This window comes from Lycium barbarum, chromosome 9 (genome assembly GCF_019175385.1).
Source record: "Lycium barbarum isolate Lr01 chromosome 9, ASM1917538v2, whole genome shotgun sequence".
NCBI lineage: Eukaryota > Viridiplantae > Streptophyta > Magnoliopsida > Solanales > Solanaceae > Lycium > Lycium barbarum.
Window position 1 is genome coordinate 119938417 of NC_083345.1, and position 10199 is coordinate 119948615.

Here is a 10199-nt window from a genome sequence, read left to right on the forward strand (position 1 = left end):
TAAGTGAATTGGATCAAAAAAAAAATTAATTATGTGGCTAATTGGTTAATCATTAGATGTTTAGTGGGAGGATAATATACATTAAATAGTGGATAAGTATTAAAGATAGTGTGTCCACGTGTGTACTCAGCACAAAGATGATCAAGTGACTAATACATTCCTATTAGTGACACATATGGAATAGTCAAATAAATTTAACATTTTATAAAAGTGGCAGGACCCATGGTCTATTAGATGTAGAACCCTTGGGGAACATTTTAGCCGAACTTTTCCCTAATATAAGTATGGGCAGAACGCAGTACTAATGGAACTGTGAATTCGGTTCTTGCAATATTAATTAAGCAAATAGACCATCAAGTCTTTTTCACGTAGGAGAATTGCAAGCATACGTCTTTGGTCTTTGGGGTTCAATTGAAGGAAGGAAAACATTGTTTCCTACAATATTATGGAAGCAGCAACGTGAATGTTAGTAGCAGCAACATGATTTCCTTTTTAAGGAAGAAAAATATATTGCATTTCAAAAACAATATTCGGGTTTTGCTCACTGCTTCAACCTCGTTGTTTCGCTTTGTCGTGTTGTTAAATCCGGTTTTCTTCAAGTGAAGTAAGGTGGAAAAAGATCATTTCTTGAAATATAAGGTAAGAATTATTCTCTCCTAAGCATATTTAAATTCATCCCCGTTATAGCAAAAATTTGAGATGGGAACTACGGAAATTAATTGCGGGAAATCGGATAAATGGTTATTGTTATCATACGGACTGTTTGGTGGTTATTATAAATTATTTAGTGAGCTGGAATATCGTGAAACGTGTTGTAGTTATTGTTATCCTGCTTGTTGTTCTACAATGTATATACAAAAATAAAGAAGTGTATACAAGTATCGATATAGGAATTGATGGAATAAACGCGAACTTACGAATAGAATTGTCAATTGATATAGTTGGAGTTGTGGGCTATTTTTCTTGTTGTAAATATATGATATAAAGCCGAGATTTGTGATAAAGGATGTCCTTATCATATTGAGAATATTTTTAAGGTTAAGAAGAAAACATACGAAAAGGTGCCATGGAGTATACGGATTGTAATTCGAACTTGTCGCTCGTTATAGAGTATCACGAAATCGTTATGGACATGCATGTTGTGTTTTTGGGATTTATTTGTTGTTGGGCTGATATACCAAATTGGGAGATGCTAATGATATAGAGGAGATGCTGCCCGTTCCGTTTTTGAATTAAGTCATCAATTAATATATATGGTATGTGAAAGCCTTCTTAAGTCACGTGTGTACTCTTACGATTATAGGTTTATCATATTAATTGTGGAAGTTCTTGGCTGGACTGAGCTCTTGAACGACGTAAGGTATGTAAAGCAACCTTCCTTCTTTTGGCATGCCATTAGTTTTACATAGGCTAGATTAGAGCCTTAAGGGAATTCCAAATTCGAAATCCGAGCATGATATGATCCTTATATAATTCTTGGCACTCTTATGTATGATTTGATAAGAATATGAACCATTATATCTTCGAAATAATCGTTTTCCAAATGTTGCACAAAAAGTTTGTTTAGAGAATTCCATAACTTTTGAATGCCATATCTTGCACATAAATGCTCGGATTACCTCAATATTTTTGTAGGAGTCTATATGACATATGATATGTATGTTTTCCATAGGCGGGCCCGACTAGGGTAAATGCCCGTCCGTGGGTCCCGCGACTTTCCTTTATGTAATTCGGACGACTTTTGAAAGAATTTGGTATGATTATCATTTCGAATTTCAAGTATGGTCATTTACTTATATTTGAGTCTATGATAATGATTTTATGCATATGGTTACTCATGACTCTGCTCGTGCGTTTTGTTATATCTTTCGCCGGTTCCCGGGCCGGTTCTGTTATCGTGCGCATTTTGATATACTCCGGAGTTATGCTGTGTTTATGGTTCACCGAGCTACTCGCAAAAGAGGGTCGGGTTCCGCTTATATTTGGTGTTATGCTGTGTATGGCGTTATGCTGTGTTGTGATATGTGACGGGGATACGGAGATTTGAAACATTCTGGTGTTATGCTGTGTTATGGCGCCATCGACGGGCGGGCGACCATATTCTTCTGTACCCTACGCATGACTTACATATTTTTGAAAGTAAACAAATTTTGATATGTTGGATTTATACTTATGTTCTGTACTACTATTTCGTTTATGCCTCAGATTTGTTTCTGTATTTTCTGCTTTGCATACTCAGTACATATTTCGTACTGACCCCCTTTCTTCGGGGGGCTGCGTTTCATGCCCGCAGGTACAGACGCACAGTTCGGTGATCCCCCAGTTTAGGATATCCCCTTCAGCTGTTTGGAGTGCTCTTCTCATTTCAGAGCATACACTTTTGGTATATACTTTTGTTCGCTATGCATGTATACATTTGTTCCGGGGTACGGCGGGGCCCTGTCCCGCCATATGATTCGTTTGGTCTGTTTAGAGGTCTGTAGACTTATTTGTGGGTGTGTGTGCCTACTTCTGTACAGTTGTGTCCATATGATCTCTTTCGTTATGGCAGCCTTGTCGGCTCGCACATGTATATGTTGTTTTGTTGGCCCTGTGTGGCCTTTGTTGGTATTTGCTGTGTACAGGGTTATTTTGGATAGTCCGAAAAACAAAGGAAACTCTGCCGAAATTTTCTTTGAAAATCTTATAAATTTGAAACACCGCCTTGTCGGCTTCTGTTATATACCTGGATGGGTTTGATATAATCTGAGGCAGTGTTTGATATTTGTGTCGGTATAAGTTATCTGTTTGCCACTCGGATTTGTGATTGTGTTCGGGTGCCCAATTCGGGCACTAGTCACGGCCCACGGGGTTGGGTCATGACAAGAATGCTCTTATTGGATAACTTGATTCAAATAAGATCGCTTCTATACTCCCAAAAGTTCCTTGCTCGAGGACGATATTGCTATTATATGACATATGAGAAAATCACAGAGGCAATGGTCTCACTTTTTAAACGCCACCATTGTGCACTCAATTTAAGTTGAGTAGCAAGGAAATCTATACATTATATAGGAAGAAACGTCAAGTCAGTGTCCTGGCACATCATTACCTTCCAATGGCAGTTCCATCTTTCCATTTCAGGAAAGGGATATGCACAGAAGAGCTGGAAAAAAAGTTGGGAAGTAAAGAAAGCTTATTTTTAGAATATTTACAGGCTTTATTTTGATGTCTCCTTTCTTAGAATCCTGCATCGATTACCTTTCTTTTGAGCCGGAACAACTTCTCTACCCCACAAAGATAGGAGTAAGGTTTGCGTACATTCAACCCTCCCCAGACCCCACTTGTGGAATTACACTGGGTATGTTGTTTTATTCACAAGCTTTATAGGACGAGCCCCCTCCCTTCTATGTTGTAAAGGGCAGTATAGCTCTTTATCTTTCTGCAACAATCTTCCGACTTCGTCAATGTTCAAACTCATGAACCTAAATGACTAAACCTTAGACTATAATCATAATATCTAGACATGCATAAATAAACTCAATTTCACTTCTCGCTAATCTAATTGAGGAAGAATCCAACAAAATTGTTCAGAAACTTTGACTATTTGATTGTGTGTGAAACTCTGGAGATTCTGCAATTCTTTCCTTTATTCTTTCTCTGCAATTTGTAAAGAAGGAATGGACTTCCACTTCCATAGACAAAGGTGTGACCTCTACAACTGAGGTAAGTACTTAGTAAATTAACAGAGCACTTGTTATCACTACTTTTAGAATCTTATATGAAAGAACCTTCATCCTCTATTCTTGATGAACTAAAGCATCTCCTCAAAGCGCACCAATCCTCTAAAGCGCATGGCTTCACCTATGAAGCGAGAACCCCTCGATTCGTATCGCTTATCGCGACGGCTTTTAATAACATAGAATAATAGAAAGCATGGAATAACAATCAAGCACTTAATGACTAAAGAAAGTCAATATTAACCAATGTTTTCATTTCAACAGCAAATGCAACAAGGAAGAGTAGGAAGCATAGGCAAGAGCTGGGGAGGAGAAGAGGAACTGGAATCCATTTAACTTAGTACATTGCCGTGAGACCAAATACTACTTTTGTCTCAAACTTGGATCTTCAGCTTGCTTCTTTGTTCCATCCCAAAACAATGTGCCCAAATGTTTAAAAAGTATTACTAGCAACAAATGAAACGTATCGCTCTAAGCAGTTTCTATTCAGTTAAACAAATGAACAAGAGTCAACAGACAAATTATCTTTGTGTGAGGAGTCAGAGCAACAATCATCTTTTTTGCATTGTGGAGTCACTATCCAGCCACGAAAGTTTCTCTTAAACATGAAACTCATTAAATGGGCCATACAAAGTTCTGTTGTGCAGCTATTAGCTTGCTAGAAGAATACAGAGGATTCTGTCAGACAGAAAAAATGGTGGAAAGTTATCCCAGCTTACATATGGGCGGACCATTGAAAGGAAAGAAATGCAAGATGCTTTGAAGATAAGTCCAGTAATGTCCAAACTGCAGAGAGTCAAGATGTACTTTTATTTCATTTTTTGGTGTAAATAAGAACTGATAGATGTCATAGAATCATTCTAAGAAGAAAAAGGATATAATTCTTGCTTTCCTTGTACATTTGGGTTTCAGCACAATCTTTGTGCTGTTTTTATATAATACTTGTTAAAAAGGGGAGCCTTGACGTAACTGGTAAAGTTGCTGCCATGTGATCAGCAGGTCACGGGTTCGCTAAGTCTTCCACGAGCACCTTAAAGATTAGAGTCTTGTGCAATGGCACTACCCGTATGACACATAACTCCCCTTGGGATCATTCGTCCTCGAATGATGGATAATGGTTGAGAACATGGCTGGACATGGCTTGGCTGCATGAACGTGAAGGAAACATGACATGGTTATATGGAAACTTGCATAATGCGGCATGAACATGGGCACTGGATAGCTGACATTAATCATTTTAACATTAATCATTTTGCCATTAATCGAAAATTTCCAGAAAGTTTCTGGAAATTCTCCCTGTGTTACGGTACACTGTTACGGTCCGTAACACAAGGTACGGCCCGTAACACAAGGGACAGACCGTATCGTGAACGAAATTTCCAGTGAGGTTCTGGAAATTTCGTCTGTGTTACGGCTCACTGTTACGGCCCGTAACACGAGTTACGGTCCGTAACGTCACCGTAACGCAGACGACTTTTCCAGCGAACAGGCTTCACTCAAATGGGCATAACTCTTTGCACATATGTCCGTTTAATCCTCATAATATACCGTTAGAAAGCTATTCAATAGGGCTACAACCTTCATCCAGGAGGTTCTTCCAGATTCGCAATGGATCAAGGAGTTATCACTGCCCGAAATAAGCCTATCAACCATTTTTGCAAACGCTCAAACCTACAGTGTTTTCACTAGACTTCTAATGATATGAGCTTAAACTTAGTTCCAAGATGCGGGGTGTTACAATAAACTAGGTGATTTGAATGGTGATCTTGTTGTAAAATCAGTCATGGGCAAGCCCTTTGATCACTTTAGGAAGATACTTTAGGAGGAGGACTTGGAGGATTTCTTCAGGGCCACATGTTTTGGCATGTATCTAGATTTTCCTGAGGACAACAATGCAAGGTTTCAAATGACCATTTTGTATAGTCTTCTCAAACGAAGAATTATTTGCAGCAAAACTGATGAGATATGGATAAACTACTGCGGCATGCCAGTTTGTTTTGGCATCAAGAAGTTTGCCATAATCACCGGACTGAGGTGTCATGATCCTTCTCAGCCTCTTCCTACAGTTACATTAAAGAAGGGAGCCATGACACCCAAGTCATCCAAGGGAGCCAAGACACCCAAGTCATCCAAGGCAGCCAAGAAAGGCAAAGCCAAGGTTGATGATGATTTGGATTTAGTGGATGTTTGTGGAAAGAGCTACAAGGCAGCGGATTTGCTAGCAGACTTGAAGTCAGAAACTATGTCAAGAAAGCACAAGGAGTCATTGTGCTTAGTTTGGTTTGTGAATTCTATTCTTTGGGCAAGGGATGTAAAGAATAATATAGAACTTGGTTTGATTAAACTGTCGGAGGATCATAAGGCATTCAATAACTATCCATGGGGTCATAAAAGTTTTAAGTTGACTGTTGAATATTTGTGCAAAGCTTTGAACCCTAATGTGAAGACTTCCAACATCTATGGCTTCCCTTGGGACTTCATGGTAAACTTTCTTTCTTCAATGTTTTATCTTTTTAATTCTTTTCCTTCATTGATTATTCTGATTTTTGGTGGCATAATTTTTTCTAGGCTTGGGCATTTGAATCCATTCCTCACCTACGGATTCAAGTCAGGGACTACTCAGAAGAAGTTTGTTTTCCAAGGATCCTCAGATGGTTGACTACCAAAAACAGCAACAAAAAATTGAATCTTGATCCTTTTAACCCCCCCAAGGAAGCAGTAAGTCAGAATCTATTGGAAAATATCCCTGAATAGTTTTATAACAAGTAACTACTTGTTGCAACAGATACATTTATCTGCTATAACAACCTCAAAATATGTTGGAAAAATCAAAACAGTTGCTGAGGAAGTTGCAGCAACTTTTCTGATATTTTCCAACAGATAGTGAATATGTTGCAACAACTCCTAAGATGTTGGAACAACTTTATCAGTTGTTGCAACGGGTTCATAATCTGTTGAAAAATATCAGAACAGTTGCAGAGGAAGCTGCAGCAGCTGTTTTGGTTTTTCCAACAGCTAAAGAATATGCTGCAACAACCTAGGAGGTTGTTGAAACATATGTGGGGGTTGTTCCAACAGATTACACACTTATTGGTTGAATATATATGTTTGTTTGTTGTGGGTTGTACATCCAAGGCTTATCCCGACAAAACGAGAGGTGCAGATGCCATTCCTTGTTAGTTTAGGGCATAGGGAATCTGTGCATGATGAATTGATTGATCATATAAAAGAATAATTGGCTGGAGCCACAACCATCATAAGGGCTGGTGTTGTTGATGGTGGTGGTGATAGAGTTGGTGGTGGTGATGGTGATGCTGTTGATATGAATACTGTTTTTTGATGTTGCAAGACAAGCAGTGGAAGGTCTTGTTGATAAAAGAAGAGATGATGATGGTGGTGGTGATGAAGTTGGTGGATACACTCCCCAAAGTGGTGGTGGTGGTGGGCAGACCACAGATATCCCTTATAGGTTGGGTAGATATTCTTCAGTTGGTGCCGGTTCCTCCAAGGTGTATACTTGTGCTTGTGAATGCAGTACTTGCAGGCTAAAAATGGAAGGTTTGATAAACAAGGTTGAAGAGTTGCTTCAGGCACAAAAAGATACGAATTCAGCTATAAAGAGTTTGATGTCCAAGAGGGGTGTCCAGCCATCCAAAAAGCTCAGTTAACCCTATACTCCTATTGGGATTCGCAAGAGGGCAAAAACAATTTCCAAGGCACTTGCTGATTGTAGAGCAAGGAAAACAAGTACTCCACAGAAGTCTATTGCTACTCCTCCTACTGAAGTTGTGCCACAAGTGCTGAAAAAAGTTGATATTTTCAAGCGTGTAAACCCCCCAAAAAAAATTGAAACATTGATCAAATCCAAAAAGAGTGGGAGATCACTGTACTCAATGCATGAATTTAGGGCCGAAGACTTCAAGATTATGACAAACATGCACGAATGGTGGGAGGATTAGGTAAGTTTCAACACTCATATATATGTATATAATTCAGTATGCTGTTTGAACAAGTCATGTAATTCGATGAACTTGTTGCAACAAGTTAACTAGTTGTTACAACAAGTTACTAACTTATTTCATCAAGTTAACTAGTTGTTCCAACAAGTTAACAACCTGCTGCAGCAAGTTCACTAGTTGTTCCAACAACTCTAACTACCTGTTGCAGCAAGTGGCTGACTGTTTTGATACTTCTACTGCAATATGTAGATGAAATCTTGTTGCTGATGCGTATGAGGCAGCTCAATTTCCCTTAGTACTATGATTCCTCTGATAGAATCATGGACCTCAACTTCTACCATCACTGTCGCAACAGGTACTTAGGATTGTCCGATGAGTCTACAAATGTGGGTGTCGTGCCCTATGATCAAAGACTTTCTCTCTTTAGGTGGGACGATGATGGTCACGCTTTTCCCAGAAGTAGTGTGCCCTACCCAGGTGGCTGCGAGTGGATTGGTTCCAAAAGGATCATAGCTGTCATGAATATTAATGACAACCATTTTATCACTGTTGAGATCATCATTGAGGAGGGTATCATAAATGTTTATGATTGCAACATCCCATGTAATGACAACGGTGATTTCTTCTGCCACATGCAGCCGTTAATGGATTTGTTCCCTAAGTTGCTAAAGCAGAGTGGCATGTTCTCACACTTACCTGAAAAGTTGCTGAATGAATCATGAAAGTTTGTTCGGAAGAAGGATATCCCCCGCAATGAGACCAATAAGGCATGTGCTTCCTGGTCACTTGCTTTTGTTGAAGCTTTGCTTATCCGCACGAATATGACCAAGCCCGATACCTTATTGAGTGACAATACTGTGGAGAGGATGCAATGGAGGTGGGCTTGTGGAATTATTGATAAGGTGTTGGAGCCCTAATGTGGGGACAAACAATTTCTCTTAAACTTTGTTTGCATTAAACAATTTCTCTCATATTTTGCTTGCATTTGAATTATGGTGGATGAACACATTATGTAAATTTGTTAAATATATATTATATGCTCAGTACCCTTATATATTGTTTAAGTTGTTTCAGTAGTTTTACGCAAGTGACAGATATGTTGGAACAAATACCTAAGTTGTTGCAATAAGTAAGGAATCTGTTGGAACATATGGATCTTCTGTTGCAACAATTTACTTAGTTGTTGTAACAAGTGAGGTAGTTGTTCCAACAGATGTGTTACTTGTTGGAGAGAGCTTCGGTTATTGTCTCTGTGTCATAACAAAATGCAACAACTAAGTGAGTTGTTGGAACAACTTAATCACCTGTTGCAACAAGTGAGTTAGTTGTTCCAACAGATGTGTTACTTGTTGGAGAGAACTTCAGTTATTGTCTCTAGGTCATAACAAAATTGTAAAATACATCAGTAATGTATTTATTCTTGTATTATTAATACAAAGGACAGATGAGTAATTTTATCATATGTAAATAAGTTAATCAAATGCAATCCGGGCCAAATACATTATTTATGAGTACAAATACATACAAATCAGTTTTGATTCTACTTTATAATAAACATACACATGCTGAGAAATACTTCCACTCGTACAAATTAACAAACATACACTGTCACGGTTCAAATACATAACAACACACAGTTGCAAATACATAAACAAATGCACATTTTAATACCTTATTGCATTGCTCCTTTCTGTCCAATAGTTGAACCTGTTTATAATTGCATAATTCACCATCACAGCTTTTAATGTATCTTTATCCTTGTATACTTGATCGACGACAACTACTTTTTGGTTCTTGTCATCAATAACCATACCCTTGTTGTTTTCGAATAACAAATCAGCCTTTCCACAACTTGATGATGCCAAATCACGGGAACCAACTGTTTCCATTATATTCGTTTGATTCGTGTATCCGATTTGCAAAAAATCACCTTCAACACAACTCTCACCCGATATACATATCTCCATGCTTCTATCAGTTGTAATGATACATAATGGGTACATTGGTAATGCTTTGTTCTCTTTTTTCAGTTCCACATACATCCTAACACCCATATCATTGTGAATTTCCATTGGAATATAATCACCTTCAATCATGTATTTTATGTTTATATTTTTCATTTTCTTGTCCAAATTCAATTGGGTTGCAACTGTTTGTAACAATTCCTCATACGTCGAATACTCCTTGAAAGTCACAGCATCGATTTTGTAATTGACATATTTATTCTCGTCGTTCCAAATACCAGAGTATCTAATCAACGATGAAATATTGGCCATTTTATAAAAAAAAAAAAAAAAAAAACCTTGAATCACTGTCTCAACATAAAACCTGTAATATGTATGCCCTACATAAGATTCACTTTCAAATTTGAACAATTTATACAAATTAGATTTACAGCTCACTAATAATTCAAATACAACATACACATATTGAATTACACTTCAGAAATACATAGTTTAGCTGATCATGCATTATACTATGCCATTTAGATTCAGAAAAATAAAAGATATGAACTGGATTT

General features: G+C 38.0%; 1 long non-coding RNA gene across 1 annotated transcript; it reads left to right on the top strand.

Moving 5' to 3' along the window:
- The first annotated feature begins 524 nt into the window (after positions 1-524).
- LOC132609676 (uncharacterized) lies at positions 525-2808 on the top strand. Its single transcript, XR_009570918.1, has 3 exons — positions 525-639; positions 1304-1360; positions 2294-2808. It is a non-coding gene; the product is annotated as an uncharacterized LOC132609676 (long non-coding RNA).
- The last annotated feature ends 7391 nt before the right edge of the window (positions 2809-10199 follow it).